This window comes from Ambystoma mexicanum, chromosome 9, assembly GCF_040938575.1.
Source record: "Ambystoma mexicanum isolate Mex_15411 chromosome 9, UKY_AmexF1_1, whole genome shotgun sequence".
Classification (NCBI taxonomy): Eukaryota; Metazoa; Chordata; class Amphibia; order Caudata; family Ambystomatidae; genus Ambystoma; species Ambystoma mexicanum.
The window spans coordinates 319,948,114-319,962,585 of NC_090931.1; positions in this window are offsets into that span (position 1 = coordinate 319,948,114).

The following is a 14,472-nucleotide window of genomic DNA, read 5'->3' on the forward strand; positions in this document are numbered from 1 at the left end:
TGCATTTTAAGGCCTTCTTTGGGCTGCTAACATATTCTGAGTTTCAGGGGTATAGGATGCATTTTTCGTGCACAAAATATTTTTGGGAATTTCAGAGGTCTAGGATGCGGGTTAATGCCCCTTTCAGGCTGCAAATGTTTTTGGGACATTCAGAGCTCTCTGACACCATTTTTGGTCCAACAACATTTTCTGGACTTTAGGGGGTCTAGGATGCTTGTAAACCCCTTTTTTGGGCCTCCAAAGTTTTCTAATTTTTTGCAGGCCTAAAATGCTTTTTAATGCCTTTTTTGGGCTGCTAACATATTCTGAATTTTCAGGGGTGTAGTATGAATTTTCCGTGCACAAAATATTTTTGGGAATTTCAGAGGTCTAGAATGCGGGTTAATGCCCCTTTCAGGGTGCAAATGTTTTTGGGACATTCAGAGCTTTCTGACACCGTTTTTGATCCAACAACATTTTCTGGACGTTAGGGGGTCTAGGATGCCTGTAAATCCCTTTTTTGGGCCTCCAAAGTTTTCAACGTTTTTGAAGGCCTAACATGCATTTTAAGGCCTTTTTTAGAGTTGCCAACATTTTCTGAACTTGCAGGGGTGTAGGATGCATTTTTCAGGGCAAAAATATTTTTGGGCATTTCAGTGGTCTAGGATGTGGGTTAATGCCCCTTTCAGGCTGCAAATGTTTTTGGGACATTCAGAGCTCTCTGACACCGATTTTGGTCCAACAACATTTTCTGGACTTTAGGGGGTCTAGGATGCCTGTAAACCCCTTTTTTGGGCCTCCAAAGTTTTCAACATTTTTGAAGGCCGAACATGCATTTTAAGGCCTTTTCTTGAGCTGCAAACATTTTCTGAACTTTCAGGGGTGTAGGATGTATTTTTAGTGCAAAAAATATTTTTGGGAATTTCAGTGGTCTGGGATGCGAGTTAATGCCCCTTTCAGGTTGCACATGTTTTTGGGACATTCAGAGCTCTCTGACACCGTTTTTGATCCACCAACATTTTCTGGACTTTAGGGGGTCTAGGATGCCTGTAAATCCCTTTTTTGGGCCTCCAAAGTTTTCAACATTTTTGAAATCCTAACATGCATTTTTAGGCCTTTTTTAGAGTTGCCAACATTTTCTGAACTTGCAGGGGTGTAGGATGCATTTTTCATGGCAAAAATATTTTTGGGAATTTCAGTGGTCTAGGATGCGGGTTAATGCCCATTTCAGGCTGCAAATGTTTTTGGGACATTCAGAGCTCTCTGACACCATTTTTGGTCCCACAACATTTTCTGGACTTTAGGGGGTCTAGGATGCCTGTAAATCCCTTTTTTGGGCCTCCAAAGTTTTCAACATTTTTGAAGGCCTAACATGCATTTTAAGGCCTTTTTTAGAGTTACCAACATTTTCTGAACTTGCAGGGGTGTAGGATGCATTTTTCATGCCAAAAATATTTTTGGGAATTTCAGTGGTCTAGGATGTGGGTTAATGCCCCTTTCAGAGCTCTCTGACACCGATTTTGGTCCAACAACATTTTCTGGACTTTAGGGGGTCTAAGATGCCTGTAAACCCCTTTTTTGGGTCTCCAAAGTTTTCAACATTTTTGCAGGCCTAAGATGCATTTTAAGGCCTTTTTTGAGCTGCCAACATTTCTGTGGTGTTTTCTGAACTTTCAGGGGTGTAACATGCATTTTTCATGGCAAAAATATTTTGGGAAATTTCAGTGGGAGGTTAATGCCGCTTTCAGGCTGCAAATGTTTTTGGGACATTCAGAGCTCTCTGACACCATTTTTGGTCCAACAAAATTTTCTGGACTTTAGGGGGTCTAGGATGCCTGTAAACCCCTTTTTTGGGCCTCCAAAGTTTTCTAAATTTTTGTAGGCCTAAAATGCATTTTAAGGCCTTCTTTGGGCTGCTAACATATTCTGAGTTTCAGGGGTATAGGATGCATTTTTCATGCACAAAATATTTTTGGGAATCTCAGAGGTCTAGGATGTGGGTTAATGCCCCTTTCAGGCTGCAGATGTTTTTGGGACATTCGGAGCTCTCTGACACCGTTTTTGATCCACCAACATTTTCTGGGCTTTAGGGGGTCTAGGATGCCTGTAAACCCCTTTTTTGGGCCTCCAAAGTTTTCTAAATTTTTGCAGGCCTAAAATGCATTTTAATGCATTTTTTGGGCTGCTAACATATTCTGAACTTTCAGGGGTGTAGTATGCATTTTTCGTGCACAAAATATTTTTGGGAATTTCAGAGGTCTAGGATGTGGGTTAATGCCCCTTCAGGCTGCAAATGTTTTTGGGACATTCAGAGCTCTCTGACACCGTTTTTGGTCCAACAACATTTTCTGGACCTTAGGGGGTCTAGGATGCCTGTAAACCCCTATTTTGCGCCTCCAAAGTTTTCAACATTTTAAGGCCTTTTTTGAGCTGGCAACATTTCTGGGGTGTTTTCTGAACTTTCAGGGGTGTAGCATGCATTTTTCATGCCAAAAATATTTTGGGAAATTTCAGTGGTCTAGGATGCGGGTTAATGCCCCTTTCAGGCTGCAAATGTTTTTGGGACATTCAGAGCTCTCTGACACTGTTTTTGATCCAACAACATTTTCTGGACCTTAGGGGGTTTAGAATGCCTGTAAACCCCTTTTTTGGGCCTCCAAAGTTTTCAACATTTTTGAAGGCCTAACATGCATTTTAAGGCCTTTTCTTGAGCTGCCAACATTTTCTCAACTTTCAGGGGTGTAGGATGCATTTTTTGTGCCAAAAATATTTTTGGGAATTTAAGTGGCTGCAAATGTTTTTGGGACATTCAGAGCTCTCTGACACCATTTTTGGTCCAACAACATTTTCTGGACTTTAGGGGGTCTAGGATGCCTGTAAACGCCTTTTTTGGGCCTCCAAAGTTTTCAACATTTTTGAAGGCCTAACATGCATTTTAAGGCCTTTTCTTGAGCTGCCAACATTTTCTGAGCTTTCAGGGGTATAGGATGCATTTTTCGTGCACAAAATATTTTTGGGAATTTCAGAGGTCTAGGATGCGGGTTAATGCCCCTTTCAGGCTGCAAATATTTTTGGGACATTCAGAGCTCTCTGACACCATTTTTGGTCCAACAACATTTTCTGGACTTTAGGGGGTCTAGGATACCTGTAAACCCCTTTTTTGGGTCTCCAAGGTTTTCAACATTTTTGCAGACCTAAGATGCATGTTAAGGCCTTTTTTGAGCTCACAACATTTCTGGGGTGTTTTCTGAACTTTCAGGGGTGTAGCATGCATTTTTCATGGCAAAAATATTTTGGGAAATTTCAGTGGTCTAGGATGCAGGTTAATGCCCCTTTCAGGCTGCAGATGTTTTTGGGACATTCAGAGCTCTCTGACACCATTTTTGGTCCAACAACATTTTCTGGACTTTAGGGGGTCTAGGATGCCTGTAAACGCCTTTTTTGGGCCTCCAAATTTTTCTAAATTTTTGTAGGCCTAAAATGCATTTTAAGGCCTTCTTTGGGCTGCTAACATATTCTGAGTTTCAGGGGTATAGGATGCATTTTTTGTGCACAAAATATTTTTGGGAATTTCAGAGGTCTAGGATGCGGGTTAATGCCCCTTTCAGGCTGCAAATATTTTTGGGACATTCAGAGCTCTCTGACACCATTTTTGGTCCAACAACATTTTCTGGACTTTAGGGGGTCTAGGATGCCTGTAAACCCCTTTTTTGGGCCTCCAAAGTTTTCAACATTTTTGAAGGCCTAACATGCATTTTAAGGCCTTTTCTTGAGCTGCCAACATTTTCTCAACTTTCAGGGGTGTAGGATGCATTTTTCGTGCCAAAAATATTTTTGGGAATTTCAGTGGCTGCAAATGTTTTTGGGACATTCAGAGCTCTCTGACACCATTTTTGGTCCAACAACATTTTCTGGACTTTAGGGGGTCTAGGATGCCTGTAAACCCCTTTTTTGGGCCTCCAAAGTTTTCTAAATTTTTGTAGGCCTAAAATGCATTTTAAGGCCTTCTTTGGGCTGCTAACATATTCTGAGCTTTCAGGGGTATAGGATGCATTTTTTGTGCACAAAATATTTTTGGGAATTTCAGAGGTCTAGGATGCGGGTTAATGCCCCTTTCAGGCTGCAAATATTTTTGGGACATTCAGAGCTCTCTGACACCATTTTTGGTCCAACAACATTTTCTGGACTTTAGGGGGTCTAGCATGCCTGTAAACCCCTTTTTTGGGCCTCCAAAGTTTTCAACATTTTTGAAGGCCTAACATGCATTTTAAGGCCTTTTCTTGAGCTGCCAACATTTTCTGAGCTTTCAGGGGTATAGGATGCATTTTTCGTGCACAAAATATTTTTGAGAATTTCAGAGGTCTAGGATGCGGGTTAATGCCGCTTTCAGGCTGCAAATATTTTTGGGACATTCAGAGCTCTCTGACACCATTTTTGGTCCAACAACATTTTCTGGACTTTAGGGGGTCTAGGATGCCTGTAAACCCCTTTTTTGGGTCTCCAAAGTTTTCAACATTTTTGCAGACCTAAGATGCATGTTAAGGCCTTTTTTGAGCTCGCAACATTTCTGGGGTGTTTTCTGAACTTTCAGGGGTGTAGCATGCATTTTTCATGCCAAAAATATTTTGGGAAATTTCATTGGTCTAGGATGCGGGTTAATGCCCCTTTCAGGCTGCAAATGTTTTTGGGACATTCAGAGCTCTCTGACACCGTTTTTGGTCCAACAACATTTTCTGGACCTTAGGGGGTCTAGAATGCCTGTAAACCCCTTTTTTGGGCCTCCAAAGTGTTCAACATTTTTGAAGGCCTAACATGCATTTTAAGGCCTTTTCTTGAGCTGCCAACATTTTCTCAACTTTCAGGGGTGTAGGATGCATTTTTCGTGCCAAAAATATTTTTGGGAATTTCAGTGGCTGCAAATGTTTTTGGGACATTCAGAGCTCTCTGACACCATTTTTGGTCCCACAACATTTTCTGGACTTTAGGGGGTCTAGGATGCCTGTAAACCCCTTTTTTGGGCCTCCAAAGTTTTCAACATTTTTGAAGGCCTAACATGCGTTTTAAGGCCTTTTCTTGAGCTGCCAACATTTTCTCAACTTTCAGGGGTGTAGGATGCATTTTTCGTGCCAAAAATATTTTTGGGAATTTCAGTGGCTGCAAATGTTTTTGGGACATTCAGAGCTCTCTGACACCATTTTTGGTCCAACAACATTTTCTGGACTTTAGGGGGTCTAGGATGCCTGTAAACCCCTTTTTTGGGCCTCCAAAGTTTTCTAATTTTTTGCAGGCCTAAAATGCATTTTAATGCCTTTTTTGGGCTGCTAACATATTCAGAATTTTCAGGGGTGTAGTATGAATTTTCCGTGCACAAAATACTTTTGGGAATTTCAGAGGTCTAGAATGCGGGTTAATGCCCCTTTCAGGCTGCAAATATTTTTGGGACATTCAGAGCTCTCTGACACCATTTTTGGTCCAACAACATTTTCTGGACTTTAGGGGGTCTAGGATGCCTGTAAATCCCTTTTTTGGGCCTCCAAAGGTTTCAACATTTTTGAAATCCTAACATGCATTTTAAGGCCTTTTCTTGAGCTGCCAACATTTTCTCAACTTTCAGGGGTGTAGGATGCATTTTTCGTGCCAAAAATATTTTTGGGAATTTCAGTGGCTGCAAATGTTTTTGGGACATTCAGAGCTCTCTGACACCATTTTTGGTCCCACAACATTTTCTGGACTTTAGGGGGTCTAGGATGCCTGTAAACCCCTTTTTTGGGCCTCCAAAGTTTTCAACATTTTTGAAGGCCTAACATGCGTTTTAAGGCCTTTTCTTGAGCTGCCAACATTTTCTCAACTTTCAGGGGTGTAGGATGCATTTTTCGTGCCAAAAATATTTTTGGGAATTTCAGTGGCTGCAAATGTTTTTGGGACATTCAGAGCTCTCTGACACCATTTTTGGTCCAACAACATTTTCTGGACTATAGGGGGTCTAGGATGCCTGTAAACCCCTTTTTTGGGTCTCCAAAGTTTTCTAAATTTTTGTAGGCCTAACATGCATTTTAAGGCCTTTTCTTGAGCTGCCAACATTTTCTGAGCTTTCAGGGGTATAGGATGCATTTTTCGTGCACAAAATAATTTTGGGAATTTCAGAGGTCGAGGATGCGGGTTAATGCCCCTTTCAGGCTGCAAATATTTTTGGGACATTCAGAGCTCTCTGACACCATTTTTGGTCCAACAACATTTTCTGGACTTTAGGGGGTCTAGGATTCCTGTAAACCCCTTTTTTGGGCCTCCAAAGTTTTCAACATTTTTGAAGGCCTAACATGCATTTTAAGGCCTTTTCTTGAGCTGCCAACATTTTCTGAGCTTTCAGGGGTATAGGATGCATTTTTCGTGCACAAAATAATTTTGGGAATTTCAGAGGTCGAGGATGCGGGTTAATGCCCCTTTCAGGCTGCAAATATTTTTGGGACATTCAGAGCTCTCTGACACCATTTTTGGTCCAACAACATTTTCTGGACTTTAGGGGTTCTAGGATGCCTGTAAACCCCTTTTTTGGGTCTCCAAAGTTTTCAACATTTTTGCAGACCTAAGATGCATGTTAAGGCCTTTTTTGAGCTCACAACATTTCTGGGGTGTTTTCTGAACTTTCAGGGGTGTAGCATGCATTTTTCATGGCAAAAATATTTTGGGAAATTTCAGTGGTCTAGGATGCGGGTTAATGCCCCTTTCAGGCTGCAGATGTTTTTGGGACATTCAGAGCTCTCTGACACCATTTTTGGTCCAACAACATTTTCTGGACTTTAGGGGGTCTAGGATGCCTGTAAACCCCTTTTTTGGGCCTCCAAATGTTTCTAAATTTTTGCAGGCCTAAAATGCATTTTAAGGCCTTTTCTTGAGCTGCCAACATTTTCTGAACTTTCAGGGGTGTAGGATGCATTTTTCATGCCCAAAATATTTTTGGGAATTTCAGTGGTATAGGATGCGGGTTAATGCCCCTTTCAGGCTGCAAATGTTTTGGGGACAATCAGAGCTCTCTGACACCGATTTTGGTCCAACAACATTTTCTGGACTTTAGGGGGTCTAGGATGCCTGTAAACCCCTTTTTTGGGCCTCCAAAGATTTCAACATTTTTGAAGGCCTAACATGCATTTTAAGGCCTTTTCTTGAGCTGCCAACATTTTCTGAACTTTCAGGCGTTTAGGATGCATTTTTCGTGCCAAAAATATGTTTGGGAATTTCAGTGGTCTAGGATGCGGGTTAATGCCCCTTTCAGAGCTCTCTGACACCGATTTTGGTCCAACAACATTTTCTGGACTTTAGGGGGTCTAGGATGCCTGTAAACCCCTTTTTTGGGTCTTCAAAGTTTTCAACATTTTTGCAGACCTAAGATGCATGTTAAGGCCTTTTTTGAGCTCACAACATTTCTGGGGTGTTTTCTGAACTTTCAGGGGTGTAGCATGCATTTTTCATGGCAAAAATATTTTGGGAAATGTCAGTGGTCTAGGATGCGGGTTAATGCCCCTTTCAGGCTGCAGATGTTTTTGGGACATTCAGAGCTCTCTGACACCATTTTTGGTCCAACAACATTTTCTGGACTTTAGGGGGTCTAGGATGCCTGTAAACGCCTTTTTTGGGCCTCCAAATTTTTCTAAATTTTTTTAGGCCTAAAATGCATTTTAAGGCCTTCTTTGGGCTGCTAACATATTCTGAGTTTCAGGGGTATAGGATGCATTTTTCGTGCACAAAATATTTTTGGGAATTTCAGAGGTCTAGGATGCGGGTTAATGCCCCTTTCAGGCTGCAAATGTTTTTGGGACATTCAGAGCTCTCTGACACCATTTTTGGTCCAACAACATTTTCTGGACTTTAGGGGGTCTAGGATGCTTGTAAACCCCTTTTTTGGGCCTCCAAAGTTTTCTAATTTTTTGCAGGCCTAAAATGCTTTTTAATGCCTTTTTTGGGCTGCTAACATATTCTGAATTTTCAGGGGTGTAGTATGAATTTTCCGTGCACAAAATATTTTTGGGAATTTCAGAGGTCTAGAATGCGGGTTAATGCCCCTTTCAGGGTGCAAATGTTTTTGGGACATTCAGAGCTTTCTGACACCGTTTTTGATCCAACAACATTTTCTGGACGTTAGGGGGTCTAGGATGCCTGTAAATCCCTTTTTTGGGCCTCCAAAGTTTTCAACGTTTTTGAAGGCCTAACATGCATTTTAAGGCCTTTTTTAGAGTTGCCAACATTTTCTGAACTTGCAGGGGTGTAGGATGCATTTTTCAGGGCAAAAATATTTTTGGGCATTTCAGTGGTCTAGGATGTGGGTTAATGCCCCTTTCAGGCTGCAAATGTTTTTGGGACATTCAGAGCTCTCTGACACCGATTTTGGTCCAACAACATTTTCTGGACTTTAGGGGGTCTAGGATGCCTGTAAACCCCTTTTTTGGGCCTCCAAAGTTTTCAACATTTTTGAAGGCCGAACATGCATTTTAAGGCCTTTTCTTGAGCTGCAAACATTTTCTGAACTTTCAGGGGTGTAGGATGTATTTTTAGTGCAAAAAATATTTTTGGGAATTTCAGTGGTCTGGGATGCGAGTTAATGCCCCTTTCAGGTTGCACATGTTTTTGGGACATTCAGAGCTCTCTGACACCGTTTTTGATCCACCAACATTTTCTGGACTTTAGGGGGTCTAGGATGCCTGTAAATCCCTTTTTTGGGCCTCCAAAGTTTTCAACATTTTTGAAATCCTAACATGCATTTTTAGGCCTTTTTTAGAGTTGCCAACATTTTCTGAACTTGCAGGGGTGTAGGATGCATTTTTCATGGCAAAAATATTTTTGGGAATTTCAGTGGTCTAGGATGCGGGTTAATGCCCATTTCAGGCTGCAAATGTTTTTGGGACATTCAGAGCTCTCTGACACCATTTTTGGTCCCACAACATTTTCTGGACTTTAGGGGGTCTAGGATGCCTGTAAATCCCTTTTTTGGGCCTCCAAAGTTTTCAACATTTTTGAAGGCCTAACATGCATTTTAAGGCCTTTTTTAGAGTTACCAACATTTTCTGAACTTGCAGGGGTGTAGGATGCATTTTTCATGCCAAAAATATTTTTGGGAATTTCAGTGGTCTAGGATGTGGGTTAATGCCCCTTTCAGAGCTCTCTGACACCGATTTTGGTCCAACAACATTTTCTGGACTTTAGGGGGTCTAAGATGCCTGTAAACCCCTTTTTTGGGTCTCCAAAGTTTTCAACATTTTTGCAGGCCTAAGATGCATTTTAAGGCCTTTTTTGAGCTGCCAACATTTCTGTGGTGTTTTCTGAACTTTCAGGGGTGTAACATGCATTTTTCATGGCAAAAATATTTTGGGAAATTTCAGTGGGAGGTTAATACCGCTTTCAGGCTGCAAATGTTTTTGGGACATTCAGAGCTCTCTGACACCATTTTTGGTCCAACAAAATTTTCTGGACTTTAGGGGGTCTAGGATGCCTGTAAACCCCTTTTTTGGGCCTCCAAAGTTTTCTAAATTTTTGTAGGCCTAAAATGCATTTTAAGGCCTTCTTTGGGCTGCTAACATATTCTGAGTTTCAGGGGTATAGGATGCATTTTTCATGCACAAAATATTTTTGGGAATCTCAGAGGTCTAGGATGTGGGTTAATGCCCCTTTCAGGCTGCAGATGTTTTTGGGACATTCGGAGCTCTCTGACACCGTTTTTGATCCACCAACATTTTCTGGGCTTTAGGGGGTCTAGGATGCCTGTAAACCCCTTTTTTGGGCCTCCAAAGTTTTCTAAATTTTTGCAGGCCTAAAATGCATTTTAATGCATTTTTTGGGCTGCTAACATATTCTGAACTTTCAGGGGTGTAGTATGCATTTTTCGTGCACAAAATATTTTTGGGAATTTCAGAGGTCTAGGATGTGGGTTAATGCCCCTTCAGGCTGCAAATGTTTTTGGGACATTCAGAGCTCTCTGACACCGTTTTTGGTCCAACAACATTTTCTGGACCTTAGGGGGTCTAGGCTGCCTGTAAACCCCTATTTTGCGCCTCCAAAGTTTTCAACATTTTAAGGCCTTTTTTGAGCTGGCAACATTTCTGGGGTGTTTTCTGAACTTTCAGGGGTGTAGCATGCATTTTTCATGCCAAAAATATTTTGGGAAATTTCAGTGGTCTAGGATGCGGGTTAATGCCCCTTTCAGGCTGCAAATGTTTTTGGGACATTCAGAGCTCTCTGACACTGTTTTTGATCCAACAACATTTTCTGGACCTTAGGGGGTTTAGAATGCCTGTAAACCCCTTTTTTGGGCCTCCAAAGTTTTCAACATTTTTGAAGGCCTAACATGCATTTTAAGGCCTTTTCTTGAGCTGCCAACATTTTCTCAACTTTCAGGGGTGTAGGATGCATTTTTTGTGCCAAAAATATTTTTGGGAATTTAAGTGGCTGCAAATGTTTTTGGGACATTCAGAGCTCTCTGACACCATTTTTGGTCCAACAACATTTTCTGGACTTTAGGGGGTCTAGGATGCCTGTAAACGCCTTTTTTGGGCCTCCAAAGTTTTCAACATTTTTGAAGGCCTAACATGCATTTTAAGGCCTTTTCTTGAGCTGCCAACATTTTCTGAGCTTTCAGGGGTATAGGATGCATTTTTCGTGCACAAAATATTTTTGGGAATTTCAGAGGTCTAGGATGCGGGTTAATGCCCCTTTCAGGCTGCAAATATTTTTGGGACATTCAGAGCTCTCTGACACCATTTTTGGTCCAACAACATTTTCTGGACTTTAGGGGGTCTAGGATACCTGTAAACCCCTTTTTTGGGTCTCCAAAGTTTTCAACATTTTTGCAGACCTAAGATGCATGTTAAGGCCTTTTTTGAGCTCACAACATTTCTGGGGTGTTTTCTGAACTTTCAGGGGTGTAGCATGCATTTTTCATGGCAAAAATATTTTGGGAAATTTCAGTGGTCTAGGATGCGGGTTAATGCCCCTTTCAGGCTGCAGATGTTTTTGGGACATTCAGAGCTCTCTGACACCATTTTTGGTCCAACAACATTTTCTGGACTTTAGGGGGTCTAGGATGCCTGTAAACGCCTTTTTTGGGCCTCCAAATTTTTCTAAATTTTTGTAGGCCTAAAATGCATTTTAAGGCCTTCTTTGGGCTGCTAACATATTCTGAGTTTCAGGGGTATAGGATGCATTTTTTGTGCACAAAATATTTTTGGGAATTTCAGAGGTCTAGGATGCGGGTTAATGCCCCTTTCAGGCTGCAAATATTTTTGGGACATTCAGAGCTCTCTGACACCATTTTTGGTCCAACAACATTTTCTGGACTTTAGGGGGTCTAGGATGCCTGTAAACCCCTTTTTTGGGCCTCCAAAGTTTTCAACATTTTTGAAGGCCTAACATGCATTTTAAGGCCTTTTCTTGAGCTGCCAACATTTTCTCAACTTTCAGGGGTGTAGGATGCATTTTTCGTGCCAAAAATATTTTTGGGAATTTCAGTGGCTGCAAATGTTTTTGGGACATTCAGAGCTCTCTGACACCATTTTTGGTCCAACAACATTTTCTGGACTTTAGGGGGTCTAGGATGCCTGTAAACCCCTTTTTTGGGCCTCCAAAGTTTTCTAAATTTTTGTAGGCCTAAAATGCATTTTAAGGCCTTCTTTGGGCTGCTAACATATTCTGAGCTTTCAGGGGTATAGGATGCATTTTTTGTGCACAAAATATTTTTGGGAATTTCAGAGGTCTAGGATGCGGGTTAATGCCCCTTTCAGGCTGCAAATATTTTTGGGACATTCAGAGCTCTCTGACACCATTTTTGGTCCAACAACATTTTCTGGACTTTAGGGGGTCTAGCATGCCTGTAAACCCCTTTTTTGGGCCTCCAAAGTTTTCAACATTTTTGAAGGCCTAACATGCATTTTAAGGCCTTTTCTTGAGCTGCCAACATTTTCTGAGCTTTCAGGGGTATAGGATGCATTTTTCGTGCACAAAATATTTTTGAGAATTTCAGAGGTCTAGGATGCGGGTTAATGCCGCTTTCAGGCTGCAAATATTTTTGGGACATTCAGAGCTCTCTGACACCATTTTTGGTCCAACAACATTTTCTGGACTTTAGGGGGTCTAGGATGCCTGTAAACCCCTTTTTTGGGTCTCCAAAGTTTTCAACATTTTTGCAGACCTAAGATGCATGTTAAGGCCTTTTTTGAGCTCGCAACATTTCTGGGGTGTTTTCTGAACTTTCAGGGGTGTAGCATGCATTTTTCATGCCAAAAATATTTTGGGAAATTTCATTGGTCTAGGATGCGGGTTAATGCCCCTTTCAGGCTGCAAATGTTTTTGGGACATTCAGAGCTCTCTGACACCGTTTTTGGTCCAACAACATTTTCTGGACCTTAGGGGGTCTAGAATGCCTGTAAACCCCTTTTTTGGGCCTCCAAAGTGTTCAACATTTTTGAAGGCCTAACATGCATTTTAAGGCCTTTTCTTGAGCTGCCAACATTTTCTCAACTTTCAGGGGTGTAGGATGCATTTTTCGTGCCAAAAATATTTTTGGGAATTTCAGTGGCTGCAAATGTTTTTGGGACATTCAGAGCTCTCTGACACCATTTTTGGTCCCACAACATTTTCTGGACTTTAGGGGGTCTAGGATGCCTGTAAACCCCTTTTTTGGGCCTCCAAAGTTTTCAACATTTTTGAAGGCCTAACATGCGTTTTAAGGCCTTTTCTTGAGCTGCCAACATTTTCTCAACTTTCAGGGGTGTAGGATGCATTTTTCGTGCCAAAAATATTTTTGGGAATTTCAGTGGCTGCAAATGTTTTTGGGACATTCAGAGCTCTCTGACACCATTTTTGGTCCAACAACATTTTCTGGACTTTAGGGGGTCTAGGATGCCTGTAAACCCCTTTTTTGGGCCTCCAAAGTTTTCTAATTTTTTGCAGGCCTAAAATGCATTTTAATGCCTTTTTTGGGCTGCTAACATATTCAGAATTTTCAGGGGTGTAGTATGAATTTTCCGTGCACAAAATACTTTTGGGAATTTCAGAGGTCTAGAATGCGGGTTAATGCCCCTTTCAGGGTGCAAATGTTTTTGGGACATTCAGAGCTTTCTGACACCGTTTTTGATCCAACAACATTTTCTGGACATTAGGGGGTCTAGGATGCCTGTAAATCCCTTTTTTGGGCCTCCAAAGTTTTCAACGTTTTTGAAGGCCTAACATGCATTTTAAGGCCTTTTTTAGAGTTGCCAACATTTTCTGAACTTGCAGGGGTGTAGGATGCATTTTTCAGGGCAAAAATATTTTTGGGCATTTCAGTGGTCTAGGATGTGGGTTAATGCCCCTTTCAGGCTGCAAATGTTTTTGGGACATTCAGAGCTCTCTGACACCGATTTTGGTCCAACAACATTTTCTGGACTTTAGGGGGTCTAGGATGCCTGTAAACCCCTTTTTTGGGCCTCCAAAGTTTTCAACATTTTTGAAGGCCGAACATGCATTTTAAGGCCTTTTCTTGAGCTGCAAACATTTTCTGAACTTTCAGGGGTGTAGGATGTATTTTTAGTGCCAAAAATATTTTTGGGAATTTCAGTGGTCTGGGATGCGAGTTAATGCCCCTTTCAGGTTGCACATGTTTTTGGGACATTCAGAGCTCTCTGACACCGTTTTTGATCCATCAACATTTTCTGGACTTTAGGGGGTCTAGGATGCCTGTAAATCCCTTTTTTGGGCCTCCAAAGGTTTCAACATTTTTGAAATCCTAACATGCATTTTAAGGCCTTTTTTAGAGTTGCCAACATTTTCTGAACTTGCAGGGGTGTAGGATGCATTTTTCATGGAAAAAATATTTTTGGGAATTTCAGTGGTCTAGGATGCGGGTTAATGCCCCTTTCAGGCTGCAAATGTTTTTGGGACATTCAGAGCTCTCTGACACCATTTTTGGTCCAACAACATTTTCTGGACTTTAGGGGGTCTAGGATGCCTGTAAACCCCTTCTTTGGGCCTCCAAAGTTTTCAACATTTCTGAAGGCCTAACATGCATTTTAAGGCCTTTTTTAGAGTTGCCAACATTTCCTGAACTTGCAGGGGTGTAGGATGCATTTTTCAAAACAAAAAAATGTTTGGGAATTTCAGTGGTCTAGGATGCAGGTTAATGCCCCATTCAGGTTTCAAATGTTTTTGGGACATTCAGAGCTCTCTGACACCGTTTTTGGTCCAACAACATTTTCTGGACTTAGGGGGTCTAGGATGCCTGTAAACCCTTTTTATGGGCCTCCAAAGTTTTCAACATTTTTTTAAGGCCTAAGATGCATTTTAAGGCCTTTTCTTGAGCTGCCAACATTTTCTGAACTTTCAGGGGTGTAGGATGCGTTTTTCCTGCCAGAAATATTTTTGGGAATTTCTGTCGTCTAGGATGCAGGTTAATGCCCCTTTCAGGCTGCAAATGTTTTTGGGACATTCAGAGCTCACGGACATCATTTTTGGTCCAACAACATTTTCTGGACT